The sequence below is a fragment of the Eretmochelys imbricata genome, chromosome 25 (genome assembly GCF_965152235.1).
Source record: "Eretmochelys imbricata isolate rEreImb1 chromosome 25, rEreImb1.hap1, whole genome shotgun sequence".
NCBI classification, from domain to species: Eukaryota; Metazoa; Chordata; order Testudines; family Cheloniidae; genus Eretmochelys; species Eretmochelys imbricata.
In genome coordinates, this window is record NC_135596.1 from 3,264,931 (window position 1) to 3,278,469 (window position 13,539).

General features: G+C 48.0%; 1 protein-coding gene across 1 annotated transcript in view; it reads left to right on the forward strand.

Annotated features, from left to right (window-relative positions):
- Positions 1-284: 284 nt before the first annotated feature.
- The window catches only part of MARCHF2 (membrane associated ring-CH-type finger 2), an 86,916-nt gene continuing 73,661 nt past the window's right edge, over positions 285-13,539 (forward strand). The window contains exon 1 of the mRNA XM_077841933.1: positions 285-436. The gene's annotated coding sequence lies outside the window, so the exon portion shown is untranslated. The remainder of the gene's footprint in view (positions 437-13,539) is intronic.

Here is a 13,539-nt window from a genome sequence, read left to right on the forward strand (position 1 = left end):
CCCGCGACGGCCCCCGGAGGCAGCCCCTCCCCCGCGCTGAGGGGCGGGGGGAGAAGGAGGCGTGGAGGCCCCGCCCCTGCTCGAGGCCCCGCCCCTCGGCATCCCGGGCCGGGCTGGATTACGCTCTTCCCCAGACTGCTCGTAGCTCGAGCCATCCAGGTAATGCCATGACGTCTAGAGTCAGGTCTGGCAGACGATTGGGCGAGATGTCTATCCTTCTGTGTAGTCCCGTGCGCTGATTGGCTGTATGGGTGGGGCGGGGTTATCCTCGGCCGCCGTGACAGCAGGAGGGAGGCAGTAGGCGGCGTCCGGCGGCCGCTGGAGCCGGGGTGTGGGGCGGCCCAGGCCCCGCTGAGACTCCGCCCGGGGCACCGGGACCGGCCGGTGGTCGTGCCCGACGGGCGTCGTGCGATAGGCCCTGGGTGCCCCTGGGACGGTGAGGCGGCCCCTACAGGCGGCGGGCGCGTGACTGGGCGGGGGGAGGGAGCTGGGGCGACCCGGGGCGGGGGTCGGGGCGACCCGGGGCGGGGGGAGGGAGCTGGGGCGACCCCGGGGCGGGGGCCGGCGCTGCAGCAGGGCTGGCGTTGGTGGGGAGCGGAGGGGACCCTGCGGGGAGGGCACTCTGCGGGCAGGGGAGGAGTGACAGGGCTCTGCGGGCAGCGAGGGCGGAGTCCTCCCGGGCAGAACGGGGGGATGTGAGGGTTGGGGGTTTAGGGAGATAACAGCCGCCCTCGTGGGGCGGGGGCTTGCCTCGGCTTGCGACCGTCTTCCCTGCGTAGCCGCGGAATGCTGGGGGCAAGGGCTAGCTGGAGGAGGGCTGGTTGGGGGGCTCTGGAGCCCCACACTGGGGCTGGAGAAGCTGCTCCCATTCCCCACATCGCCCGAGGTGCTGCGCTGGCCCAGGGCAGCTGGCAGGGGCAGCGTCAAGTCAGTTCGCGTGGAAGCTAGATACTTCCTGCCCTGGACTCCCCGAGGCTGAGGCAGGTTCTCTGGGGCAAGGGACAAGAGCTGGTTGTGCCAGCATTTCCCTGGGGCTACTAGGCTGTCAGTCTGCCTAGTTGCCCAGTGAAATTTGGGATTCCTATCTGCCTGTTGGAGTGTTTGTTGCTTTCTAGCTGTAGTTGTTCCCCTGTCCATTTCAGGTTCTGGTCTTTCGTCTTTAGTGCTGGCAATGGTACTTGGTCTGAATTTTAACATGCCCACCGTTGCCATGCTGGATAAGCTTTCACACCTCTCCTCTTCCAAGCATCTACAAAGTAAATAGTGTGATGTCTTAAGTATATTTTGTTCTATGATTAAAATATGCAATATAATAATGCTTAGCTCTTACATTTCCTTTTTTCGTTAGATCTCAAAGCATTTCACAGTCCTTAACGTATTGCTCCTCCCAATACTCCTGTGAGGTAGGGAAGTAAAAGCCATAGGTTTCTCCAAGCTTCACATTTAGATTAGGGCTCTGGTATCCAGTATTGTGTTGTCTTTCTGTTGTTGTTGCTTTTTTATTGTAGGACACTTCCGGGGGTAGGACCTTGTTTTCTTAGCACTCTGCAAACTCCAGCATAGTCAGAATTCAATTGAGTGCTCTCTCAAACTTCTCTGGGGTTCTGTCACCAAATACAGCAAGATTCATCTTGAGTTCTCCATAGTGGACTCTGCTCTTCAGCTCTAGCCTGGGGTCAGTGTGAGCAAGCCTCCCTTTGTCCAGGTGTTTGATTTCACATAGGCAGAGTGACACCTGGTGGTGTCCAGTCAATAAAGTTTGCTGAGGAGATACAAGACTGGGTGGTGTTGGTATGTTTTTGGCAATTGAGCCTACGTTATCTTGCAACTTATCCGTGAGTTCTCATATTAAAGGGAAAAGAGGCAGGGGCAGCAGTGATTTCTGCGGATCTGTGCATGTGAATGCTCTTGGGGATGGGGAGCAGCTACGCTCTGGGGCCAGTTCAGGAGAAATTATTGCAGCAATGACAATGCTGCACCATCTGCTCAGGATAGGTCTTGTAAGGTCAGTAGCACCTTGTAATTGACTGCCTTGAACATTGCAAAGAGACTGAATAGTATCAGTGTTGAGGTTTGTTCTCTTTCAGTTCCCATAAAGAGGTTGTTGACTAACTTTTAGGGCTTGTCTCTGTGTCACATAGAATCATAGAATATCATGGTTGAGAAGGGACCTCAGGAGGTCATCTAGTCCAACCCCTTGCTCAAAGCAGGACCAATCCCCAATTTTTGCCCCAGATCCCTAAATGGTCCCCTCAAGGATTGAACTCACAACTCTGGGTTTAGCAGGCCAATGCTCAAACCACTGAGCTGTCCCTCCCCCCAGTCATGGATTGAAACCTGACTGTGGAGAGTCCATGTCAGCATGGCTAAATGGGGAAGGTTGGAGACAGGGCACTAGTAGGAAGTGTGTGTTGGTACCAAGGATTGGCTTTTTAAGACGTGGTAGACTGTTGCATTCTCCAGGGGCCTGGTAGGTTGCCTTCTCTGAAGGAGTTGTAATTTCCATTGTATGGCTCTATTGTTGTTCACTGGCTTTCCCTACTTAGAATAGGCAAGGATCTGTTTCAGAAGTAGTGTCCAGATGTGTTTCAGAGCAATCTAAGGTGTGTATATGTGTGGTGGTACTGTGTTCATTCAGAGTTGTCAGGATGGATATTGCTCTCTATTATGGTCCGATCCTCTTATCTTGTCCTCCAAAAGTTCAGATTTTAAAAATCCAAACCCCTGAACGATGTAGTTAAGACTTTGTCTACACTACCACTTCTGTCAGCAAAACTTTTGTCGGTCAAGGGTGTGAAAAAACACATCCCTGACCGACAAAAACGCTGGTGTGGATAGCAAGTTTCCAGTTTAGAACTAGCCCTTGTGCCACAAGGGGGTGGCATTTAGAAGATACCATCCTACTTTTCCACCCCCAATCAAGAAGGAACTAAATCAAAGGGGCCAGCAAAGCGCATGGGCGTGTTGAAGCCTGACCAAAGAAGAACCCAGTTTAAGGAGTCCAGGGAAGCTCAGAGAGTAGCACAGTCATATTTTAGTATTTGCTCACTTTATACTGAGTGGTTTCTTATTCTGGCATCTCACATGGGCAGAGCTTGGAAGAAGACTGCCACACTTTAACTTATCTTGCTCAGGGGTGTGGAATTCTTACTCCCCTGAGAGACAAAGCTAAGCCATTGTAACTTTTCAGTGTAGCCCACCCCTTTTCTAAAATAAAATCTGAGATTCTGGAGGACAATTTAATATTGGGGGGGCATAACAGTTGTCAAGTATATAAAAGGTTGTTACAAGGAGGAGGGTGAAAAAAATTTCCCCTTAACCTCTGAGGATAGGACAGGAAGCAGTGGTCTTAAATTGCGGCAAGGGTGATTTAAGTTGGATGGTAGGAAAAACTTCTCAACTGTCAGGGTAGTTAAGCCCTGGAACAAATGGTCGAGGGAGGTTGTGGAATCTCCATCATGGGAGGCTTTTAAGATCAGGTTAGACGAACTCCTGTCAGGAATGGTCTAGTTATTACTTAGTTCTGCCTTGAGTGTAGGGGGCTGGATTAGATGATTGGTTGAGGTCCCTTCCAGTCCTACACTTCTATGATTCTATGCTTGTTGTAATGAGCATTTTACTGAAAACAAACATTGGGACCTCTTATGTTGTAGACCATGTGCTAGAAGACTTATCTGCTAGAAAAGACAGTTGAGCCTGCAGTGGTGTGTAGTCTAGCAATCTGAACAGAGAGCTGGAAATCGTGGGGTTCTGTAACTGATTTAGCCCGCTGTGGCTCAGTCTTCTCGTCTGCATAAAAGGGTCATCTTCCTCTTGGGCTGTTCAGAGACTTAATGTTTGTGGTCTTCAGAAAAGTGATACAAGTGCAAAGTATTGTGACTGATGATAATCTACTACTGTTAGTATAACTGTGTAGTCAGGCAATCTCAGAGCTTTAACAATGAATCAAGTGGACTCTTTTTCCACCCCAAATCTTTCATGTAAACATCCTTCAGAAAGGTTTCAGAGTAGCAGCCGTGTTAGTCTGAATCTGCAAAAAGAAAAGGAGGACTTGTGGCACCTTAGAGACTAACAAATTTATTTGAGCATAAACTTTCATGAGCTACAGCTCACTTCATTGGATGCCTACGGCTGCTACTCTGAAACTTTCAGAAAGAGGCACTTATGACCTAATGCTGATAGCCTCTTTTAGGGAAATGGAGATTACGTATTTTTGTTCAAAATGTAGCTTTCCCAGAATTAACATAATTCTAACAATTTCTAGCCCCTCCCAGGAATTTTTATGTTACACTTCTTCAGCAGAGTATGAACTCTTAAAATGTGGGCCATCATACACACCACGTTTAACACCCGGTTAATTAGCTTAATTTTTGAAAACAAGAATCAAACATTTTTTATCCTACACTATATTTTTAAGCAGATCTAGGGCCTAATCCTTAAAAGTGTTGAGAACCTTCAACTCCCATTAAAGTCAATGGGAGTTGAGGGTGCTCATCTCTTTCCAGGAGGCTTTCAGCACATTACACAAGTAGGCTCTTAATGATTTAATGTTGATACTATATGTAACAAAGGTTTTGGAAGATAATATAACATCCTCCTCTTCTCTTTCAGCCTTTTTCAGTCTTGCATCATACTCATTTCTTGAACAAAGAAAGAACTTGGAAACTCATACTTTGTTCTTTAATTTATGCAGACATAAATATTATGTTTGTATTTGAAAGGATTTTTCTTATAATTGGTTTTGTATGCCTGTTGTATCCTCTTGTCTTTGTGGACTCATACTGAATCTCATTTGTCAGACTGTGTTGCTGTTGGCATACAAAGAATTGTCTGGCATAATTGGTCAAGCTTACGAAAGTACAGAAATGCAGGTGCTTGTTTGTAGAACTACCTGTCATGGCTCAGTTTCACCTTCCTCTGCAACATAGGACACAGATCACTTGCAGGTTTAGACTAGTGTAAATGGCAGATTTTCTGTAGCTTGAAATCTTTAAACCATGATTTGAGGACTTTAGTAACTCAGCCAGAGGTTATGGGTCTATTACAGGAGTGGGTGGGTGAGGTTCTGTGCCTTGCAATGTGCAGGAGGTCAGACTAGATGATCATGATGGTCCCTTCTGACCTTAAAGTCTGAGTACAGTTGCACCTATGTTCCCCCTCTTGTGGTCCCTTAAGGGCTCCCAGCTTCTTGGCCATCACCTCTCTTGGGCAGAGACATATCTCTCTTTTCTCTCCTGACTAAAGTATTTCCAGGCTGCACAGTTCCCTGCCTAGACTGTAATTTCCCCAGCAAGCCAGACTGCTTAAACAGCCCAGCATCTGTGCCTTGCTTTCTATCTGAAGGCTATGATCAGCTGTAGCCACCAGCATCACAAGTTACCACACAGCTCTTTCTAAGCAAGCACATTTATTCTTAAGATGAAAGCATTACAGTGAAAACCTACTAAAAACAATAAAAGAACCTACACAGATGTCCATAAATTTACCAGAGATTATCCCCCAACTAGTACCAGGACTGTAAGCTGAGCCTGGCTGGGGCTGACTGTTTGGTTTCCTCTTCATTTTTCTTTTTCCCTATCTGCGACCAGAAGCGGAGAGAAGCAGTGGTAGGAAGTGACTCAGGGAGGGTAACTTAGAGGGTATTCCCAGAGGTTGAATGCTGCCGACCCTCTTAGGGCCCTGGTTTGGAGTCCAGTGGAGTGGGTGGGCCTGGGCTCCCCTACCACTGCCCCACAACTGAGTGGACGCTAACCACTAGGCCTCCCAACCGACTGACAATCCTATTACAAGCTCCTGCAAAGGGCTTTTTCTGTGGTCACAAGTTCATAACAGCCCTAGCTCAGAACCAGCACAATCATGAATAGTTAAGTCTTCCCTTTATACAGCTGATTGTTCATACACTCGGAATCTGTAAATCCATGTTGTAAGATTAGCAGGTACCCCATCCCAAGAGAACTTGTTTAGTATTGCTCTCCATCACCACTGTCCTCTGCTCCCTCTCCTCTTCTGTGTCCCTTGCTCCAATGACAAACTTGTGGCTGGATGGTGGGTTTGTGACATTAGAGGCACTTCTTCCTCACAGGACAGTTGATGATGTCATATGAACATGGTTATTGGGTGGGGAGACTGTGACATAAGAGGGCAACGCTTTTTTGAGGCCTGTATATCTGAACAGCTCTCCAACAACTCTTATTATACACTTACGGGTTATGGACTTTCTAATGACTACTAGAGCAGAAGACCACTTTACCAGGATTTTATTAATTCAGACACACGTGACATGCAGACTCTACAGCAGGGGTCAGCAACCTTTCAGAAGTGGTGTGCCGAGTCTTCATTTATTCACTTTAATTTAAGGTTTTGCATGCCAATGCTACATTTTAACATTTTTTAGAAGGTCTCTCTCTATGTCTATATATTATATAACTAAACTATTGTCATATGTAAACAAGGTTTTCAAAATGTTTAAGAAGCTTCATTTAAAATTAAATTTAAATGCTGATCTTACACCGCCGGCTCGCTCAGCCCACTGCCGGCCTGGGGTTCCGTTCACCTAGGCTGGCAGCAGGCTGAGCGGGGCCTGTGGCCGGGACCCCGGGCCGGCAGCGGGCTGAGCGGGGCCGGCAGCCGGGACCCCGGACCAGCAGGTCGCTGAGTGGCTCAGCCCACTGCTGGGCTGGGGTTCCATCCGCTGGTCCCTGCCAGCCAGGGTCCCAGCTGCCGGCCCCGCTCAGCCCGCTGCCGGTCTGGGGTCTCGGCCCTGTCCACATAGAGTAGGTACCTACTTTCTCCCTGGTTCTGGCCCATTCTCTTCCTCTCTCTGCACTGAGATGAGGGTGGCAGTGCACTGAGAACAGGGCTGGGGGCGAAGGAGCAGGCTGGGGGTTGGGGTGCAGGGTCTGGCCAGGAGCTAGAATGAGGGAGGGGGCTTAGGGTTCTGGCAGGAGGTTTGGGTGTGGAGTGCTTACCTGGGCAGCTCCCATTTGGTGCGAGGGGTGCAGGTGGGAATATGTGTGTGTGTGTGTGTGTGTGTGTGTGTGTGTGTGTGTGTGCACGCGCGCGTGCAGGAGCTCCCGTTTGGTGCGAGGGGTGGGGGTGGGGATGTGGGGGGTGCAGGAGTCAGGGCAGGGGTTGTGGGGGGGTTCAGGGGTCAGGGCGTGGGGCTGGGTGTGTGTGAGGAGGGTTCAGGGGTCAGGGCAGAGGGCTGGGGGTGTGTGAGGGGGTGCAGGGGTCAGGGCAGAGGGTTGGGGGGGTGTGGGCTGGGGGGGTGGGGGTGCTCCCAGCCCCCTGCCCTGAGCGGCTCATGGCAGGGGGCTGGAGGGGATATGCCGATTCCACCCCCTTCCCCAAGGTCCTCGGAGCAGAGAGCGCACTGCGGCTCCGTTTTTCCTTCTCCCCCTCGGTAGCAAGGGCCATCAGCTGATCAGCCGCAGGGAGGGAGAAAAGGAGGGGCAGGAACCCCGCACGCTGGGGGAAGAGGTGGGAGGAGGGGGAAGCTTGCCTGCCCTGCAAGGAGAGAGCGGTGGGCGGAGAAGAGTGGGCCGAGCAGGATTTTTATTTGCACGCTGCTGTCCCCGGCAGACAGCAGAGTGCCATTAAAAATTGGCACGCGTGCCATAGGTTGCCGACCCCTGCTCTACAGTATAGAACCATAGTAGAGATGTGATGGAATCTTCTCCCCTAGACTCTTCTGATATTGGACACAGTGCACTGAACTGGAATAACCCAGGAGAGATGGGGTTGTGGATGTTGAAGGGAGCCACAGCAGGTACGAAAGATGAAAGGAGTCTGTGATTCCTGTAAGTGCAGGAGATGGCTAAGCCATCTTTAGGATACGTACCATGTATGTGTATCCTAATCCAGACTTCACAGCATGCATGCTTGGGTAACTGTCTGTGTGGCTAAGCTTTTTTTAAAAAAGAAGTATACTTGAGGGGCTTTCCTTTTTTGTAAGATATCAGTACGCTTCTTGGCTGAACAAGCTCAGAGAATGAGGTTGGCTGTTACCCAGTTTACGGGAGCACCCTCAGGTTAATTAAATGCAAAACAAACCTTTTAATGAACACTAGTGTTGCACAGTTCAGAACTTATTTCGGGAAGTGCTAATGTTAAGGTTGAACACGAAACTGTAGCTCTCTGTTGCACATGTGCGTGGAAACAATCTTCAGTTGCATGATCTCATGTTCTATCTTTATAGTATCATACATGTGTGTCTAAGTTTGTAGAAAAGATGCCACAGATCAAATCGGGTTCCCCTTGCTGGCAGCCCTCCAGATTGCTGTGAAGGGATCCACCATTGAATACGCATGTGTCTTTAGCATCTGGACTCTGAACAGAGCCCAGGCACTGTCCCTGTCTTGGGTCTCGGGGCACACACTTGGGATGCAGAGCCCCTGTCTAGCCCCCCCCATTCTGAGAGTGTAGACCATGTGGTTCCTCTGCCCAGTCCCTGGAACCAGTGCTGATGCCTTAAACGTCTCCTGTAGCTTAAACACAGTCTCTCCCAGAACACCACCCAAGGTGTGAGCCTTCTGTCTCTCCTCTTCGGGGGCGCTGGTGGTAAGAATAACACTTAACACGCACAGAATTCTGTATAAAAGAGTCTAACACCATTGTTCTTTAGTTAACAAATAAAGCATAAGAGAGTACAGATCATTTAGAAAACTTAAAACATCCTACATGCAGTGCCCCTGGCTAGCTCACCTTTCCCTTGGAGTCCTTGGGGGTTCTCTTTATTCAGAGGAGCAGGCTTCCCCTTTGGGCCCTACATGCAGCTCCTCTCTTCAGCCATTTTCACCAGCTAAAGCTGAAGGAGCAAAGAGGTCTTTCCTTTTTTAACCTTCCAGGCCCTTTGTCAGGTGACCACCTGGTCAGTCCCAATAGGTGATCTCATTGCTAGCTGTGGTGGGGTGTACAAACCCCACACTGGGCAACACAGAGTTAACAAGCTAATGTGAGCTCAGGGCATGGGCAGGAGGAATAATAGGCCAGGGGAGGCTAAGCCTCTCCTAAGCCAAGCCCTGGCCCTGCCCACACTGCGCCCTGTTCCCAAAGCTGGTGCCAGCTCAGCTCCAGCCATATGCCAGCAGGTGGCTGGGGCCAGCGAGCGGCCTGGCACTGGGGCCAGCCAGCGGACCAGGGCTGTTCAGCCGTGACTCCTCCAACTGTGCACTCAGGGCTCTGGCAGGCATTGGAGGGGTGGAATCTGGCTCGGGTGGAAGGGGCGAGGCCTCATGGCTAGCCTCCCCGAAGCAGGGGCTCATGCACCGTCCATGGCTACAGGTGCCCTGCCCTGTCAGTGCACCTGTGAGAAATGTCAGAATTTGAAGGAAGAGCTTAAAAGCCCAGTCCAGTCAGTGGCACACTTCTGAGAAGAGAAGGTCTCCAATATTCAGCTCCTGGAGCAAGGGCTGACTAAAGATTAAAAACTGCTCAGTTGATCACTGCCTGGTGACCCCTCCCCGGAGGGAGGAAGGGCGGACCTGTTGTGGATCCACTTGTGATGCCTTTACACTAGCCAGTGAGCCTAGTTGGGCCCCCAGCTTTACAGAGGAGAACTTTACCACATCTGAGAGGCAATTGGTTTGTGTTTAGTGACAAGCCCTGGAAGGGGTGGACTATCTGGGGCTCAGGCCTCCGCCTGAGCCTCTTGAGACTGGGCAGGTGTACAGGAACAGCCACATACCCGAGAGAAGAATGCTGGTTTACAGCCCTGGGGATGCCCTGGCAAAGGGACCTTGTACTGTAGAATATGGTCCACTGGCTACTGATTTAAAAGTCATTGGCATGTTCTTAAGAGGACAGATGTAAATAAATTGAAAACTAAATTCTTTCCAAAAAAGTTCTGACATAAAATTGTTTTCCTTTGGTTACTATATTAAATAGTAGTTGTATAAAGACAGATGTGTTAATGAAAGATGATTGGTACATGGCTTATGAAAAGTGTTAATACTGTAAGTTAATGGTAATTTCCTGTGTATGCTAACACTTAATATTGTTTGCTGCTTCTTATACAGCAGATGAAGCGTGACTTATGTTTTTCTGTGTACTCATCATTTTAAATTACCTTCAGTCAATCTGGCATACATGGGGAGTACAAGATGCTATACAAGTGTATTTAAAGAAAATATTGAATCTGAGAACTAATATGTGATCATGCAGTTTGTATCGTGATACACGCACAAAATGGAACTGAGGTAAGGTTTGTATGGACAGCCTTAATATTGACTCTTTAAGACATAAATTTGTTACGCACTGTTAAGGTTGCAGGGTTAGAGTGTGTGTGGATGTATAGTTACATTATAAAGATAAGGTTGAACTAAGTTTTTTGCATTTAATATCAGTGATTCAACTTCTTTATGTGTGAAAAATACGTATAACCGTCCCAAGCTCATAACACTTACTCTTGGAGTAATGAGTGAATTTCCATTAAGGAGCTCCACATGGCCCTACTGGCTCCCAAAAAATCTGCCACAAGTTGGCTTCCTGCTACTACCCTGCTCCCAAAGTTTCACACCATGATTCCAAATCCACCTCTCAGCTTTGAATCCCTGTGGACTTTCTGAAGATCACCGGACCTGCTGTAGACATTAGTGCAGCACACACAATCAAATATGGATATTGTAAGATCCAGAGCAGCTCCTGTGGCCCCTTTAAAAATCTGAAGGGAGGGCGATCTGGTGTGGGAGGTAGGAAGTAGGCGGCAGATAATTAGGAAAACTGGCTTTGACTCATAGACATGGGCAGGCATCAAGGTCTGTGTGGCCTTGGAAAGTCATGCAGGAGCTCTGAAAGCACCCCCCGGAAGCAGTGGCAGTCAGGCCACTTGATGCATTGTGCAATTGATTGTACACATATTGGCACATGGTAATGGAGCTCCAAGTTGGGTTCCGTGATTCTGCATCACTTACCTCTCCTCCTCACTTGGATCAAAGCAGTTCTGTTATCTGGGGGAAGATGCCACCACATTTTGTTCTGTGTTTGTACAGAGCTTAGCACTCTGGGCCCTGGTCCAAGACTGGTGCTCCTGGTTCTACTGCAACACAGATAATACATATGCCTCCAGTGGGTGTGATGATTATGCCACTTTCCTCTGGGTGGGGTGAGGTGTGGAATTGGAGATGAAAGTTCTGATATCTGCATGAGAAGATCCTTCTGCTGCATGGGTGAGCCAGGTAGCATGCAGAAGCTTATACCACCATGGATTATAAACTCTCTGGGGCAGGGACAATCTGTCACTGTATGTTTGTACAGCATCTGGCACAATAGGGTCCTGACCTTTGTTGGGACTTTTAAGTGCTACCATATTACAAATAATAAACTGAAACATGATTTTCTTCTACAGACGGGTCTGGGCAGTTTCAGATGCTCTTAAGAAAAGCTGAATGACTGTCACAGCAATGAGTTCTCTGGCAAAAAAACGTGGCCTATATTTTCAAAATTGACTAGCGATTATGGGTGCTTCAGTGTTGGGGGGGGCATCCAAAATCACTACTCACTTCTATCAATATAGGCATCTGACTCTTATGGTTTTGTTATAAAAAGTGCTGACCCTTGTTACCCCATCCAGCTTACTGCTGGGCAAGATGCCTCTATTAGTCTACAGCTTTCACCCAGTATCGTCTGAGGTAGTGCATAGGATTTTTAATAGTTTTTACTCATAAAGATTATGAAAGTGGTTTAAACTACATTTTTTGTAAAATATTAATCATGTTTATTACAGTAGTGCCTACGGACCAACCAAGAATGGCTCCCATTGTGCAAGGCACAGTACCAAGAAAGCAATAGACAGTTTCTACCCCGAAGACGTGACAATCTAAACAGACCAGAGAGAGACAGGGTGGGGACCAGCAGAGGGACCAACATGAGGGCATGAAATGGCATGTTAGTTCCACATTTTACGGGGGATGGATTTAGTTAGGAAGAGATCAGCTAAATGGGAAGGGGAGAGAGATGAGCGGGGTTAGGGGAGGAGAGGGTCAGAGGAGCAGGGGTGGAGTGAAGCTGAGGTGAAGGGACTGTGAGGGAGGGGAAGGCTCGGAGCAAACAGCCTGTCAGCACAGGGCAGTAGAAAGTTCTTTACCGCCGAAATGTCCCTGCTGTGGCAGCTTCTGCTCCTTCCTGATGGAGCCTCTGGCTGGTTGGTTTCTCTCTGCAGTTTTTCCCCCAACTAAGGACCACCTAGGTCCTAGTGCCTCCAGAGTATGACAGGTTTCAGAGTAGCAGCCATGTTAGTCTGTATTCGCAAAAAGAAAAGGAGGACTTGTGGCACCTTAGAGACTAACAAATTTATTTGAGCGTAACCTTTTGTGAGCTACAGCCCACTTCATCGGATGCTTATGCTCAAATAAATTTGTTAGTCTCTAAGGTGCCATAAGTCCTCCTTTTCATTCAGAGTATGACAGTCTCCCCTGTACAGTTGTGGGTCAGAGGAAGAGTGATCCTGTGTAGGCTCCATTTTGCCCTCCTCTCCTCTCTCCACCCCAGTGCAACAGTCCCTGGTTTGGTTGCTTCTGTAGCTGCTCCTATTGACTGGAGTCTCATGAATAAATGACTTTCTTCAAAAAGAAAAGGAGTACTTGTGGCACCTTAGAGACTAACCAATTTATTTGAGCATGAGCTTTCGTGAGCTACAGCTCGAAAGCTCATGCTCAAATAAATTGGTTAGTCTCTAAGGTGCCACAAGTACTCCTTTTCTTTTTGCGAATACAGACTAACACGGCTGTTACTCTGAAACCTGACTTTCTTCAGAATTTTCCACGGACAACAATATAAAATTAAAATACGGTTGAGCCATGCCTTCCCCATTTTTCACTAACACATGACTCTATTTTTCCTGTGACAAAACAGCGACACTTCCAGTTTTTTTTTGTCCTGGGCAAACAAGCAGCTTTGTTCATAATTGGTATTTTAACTTTTGCAACACATGGACCGTTTTCACACATGGAAAGGCCGTGTGTGAGACAAATTTCAGGTGCAAATATGGCTCAGTCATAGTCAAACAATTGTTATGACTTTTGGACAGTAGGAAGAACAACATTTTTTTTAATATAATGTCTCAAAATGACACAGAAATTTCCAAAAACATTTTAATTTGGGGAAGATTCCAAGCATGGAAAAACTTGACCCAAAAGCTGCGAGTTTCAGAAAACTAGAATGATCAGATACAGGTAATGGGGCTATATGGGAAATTGTCTTGCATTTTGACCTCTAACACTTGCTACCTGTGGCTGTTCAGAATTCTGAACTTTTTATTCACTTTTTAAGGGAAACTATTCATTTTTTTAAAAAAGAACAAACTTTTTCAGCAATTTGACAGGTAAATTAAAATTATTTTAGACCCCCCCCTTAACTTGCTGCCCCCAAACTTTTCCCTTATCTCTGTTGTTCCCTCCATGCAAATCAGCAAGGCTTTTATCCCCAGAATACATGGCATTTCCAGTTAATCAAATATATTACAAATAGAACAGGGAGAGAGAGAATGAGATTTCCAATTGTGATTATAATGTTGGAGAGGAGAGGCTTGGCTTCCTGGCCAAT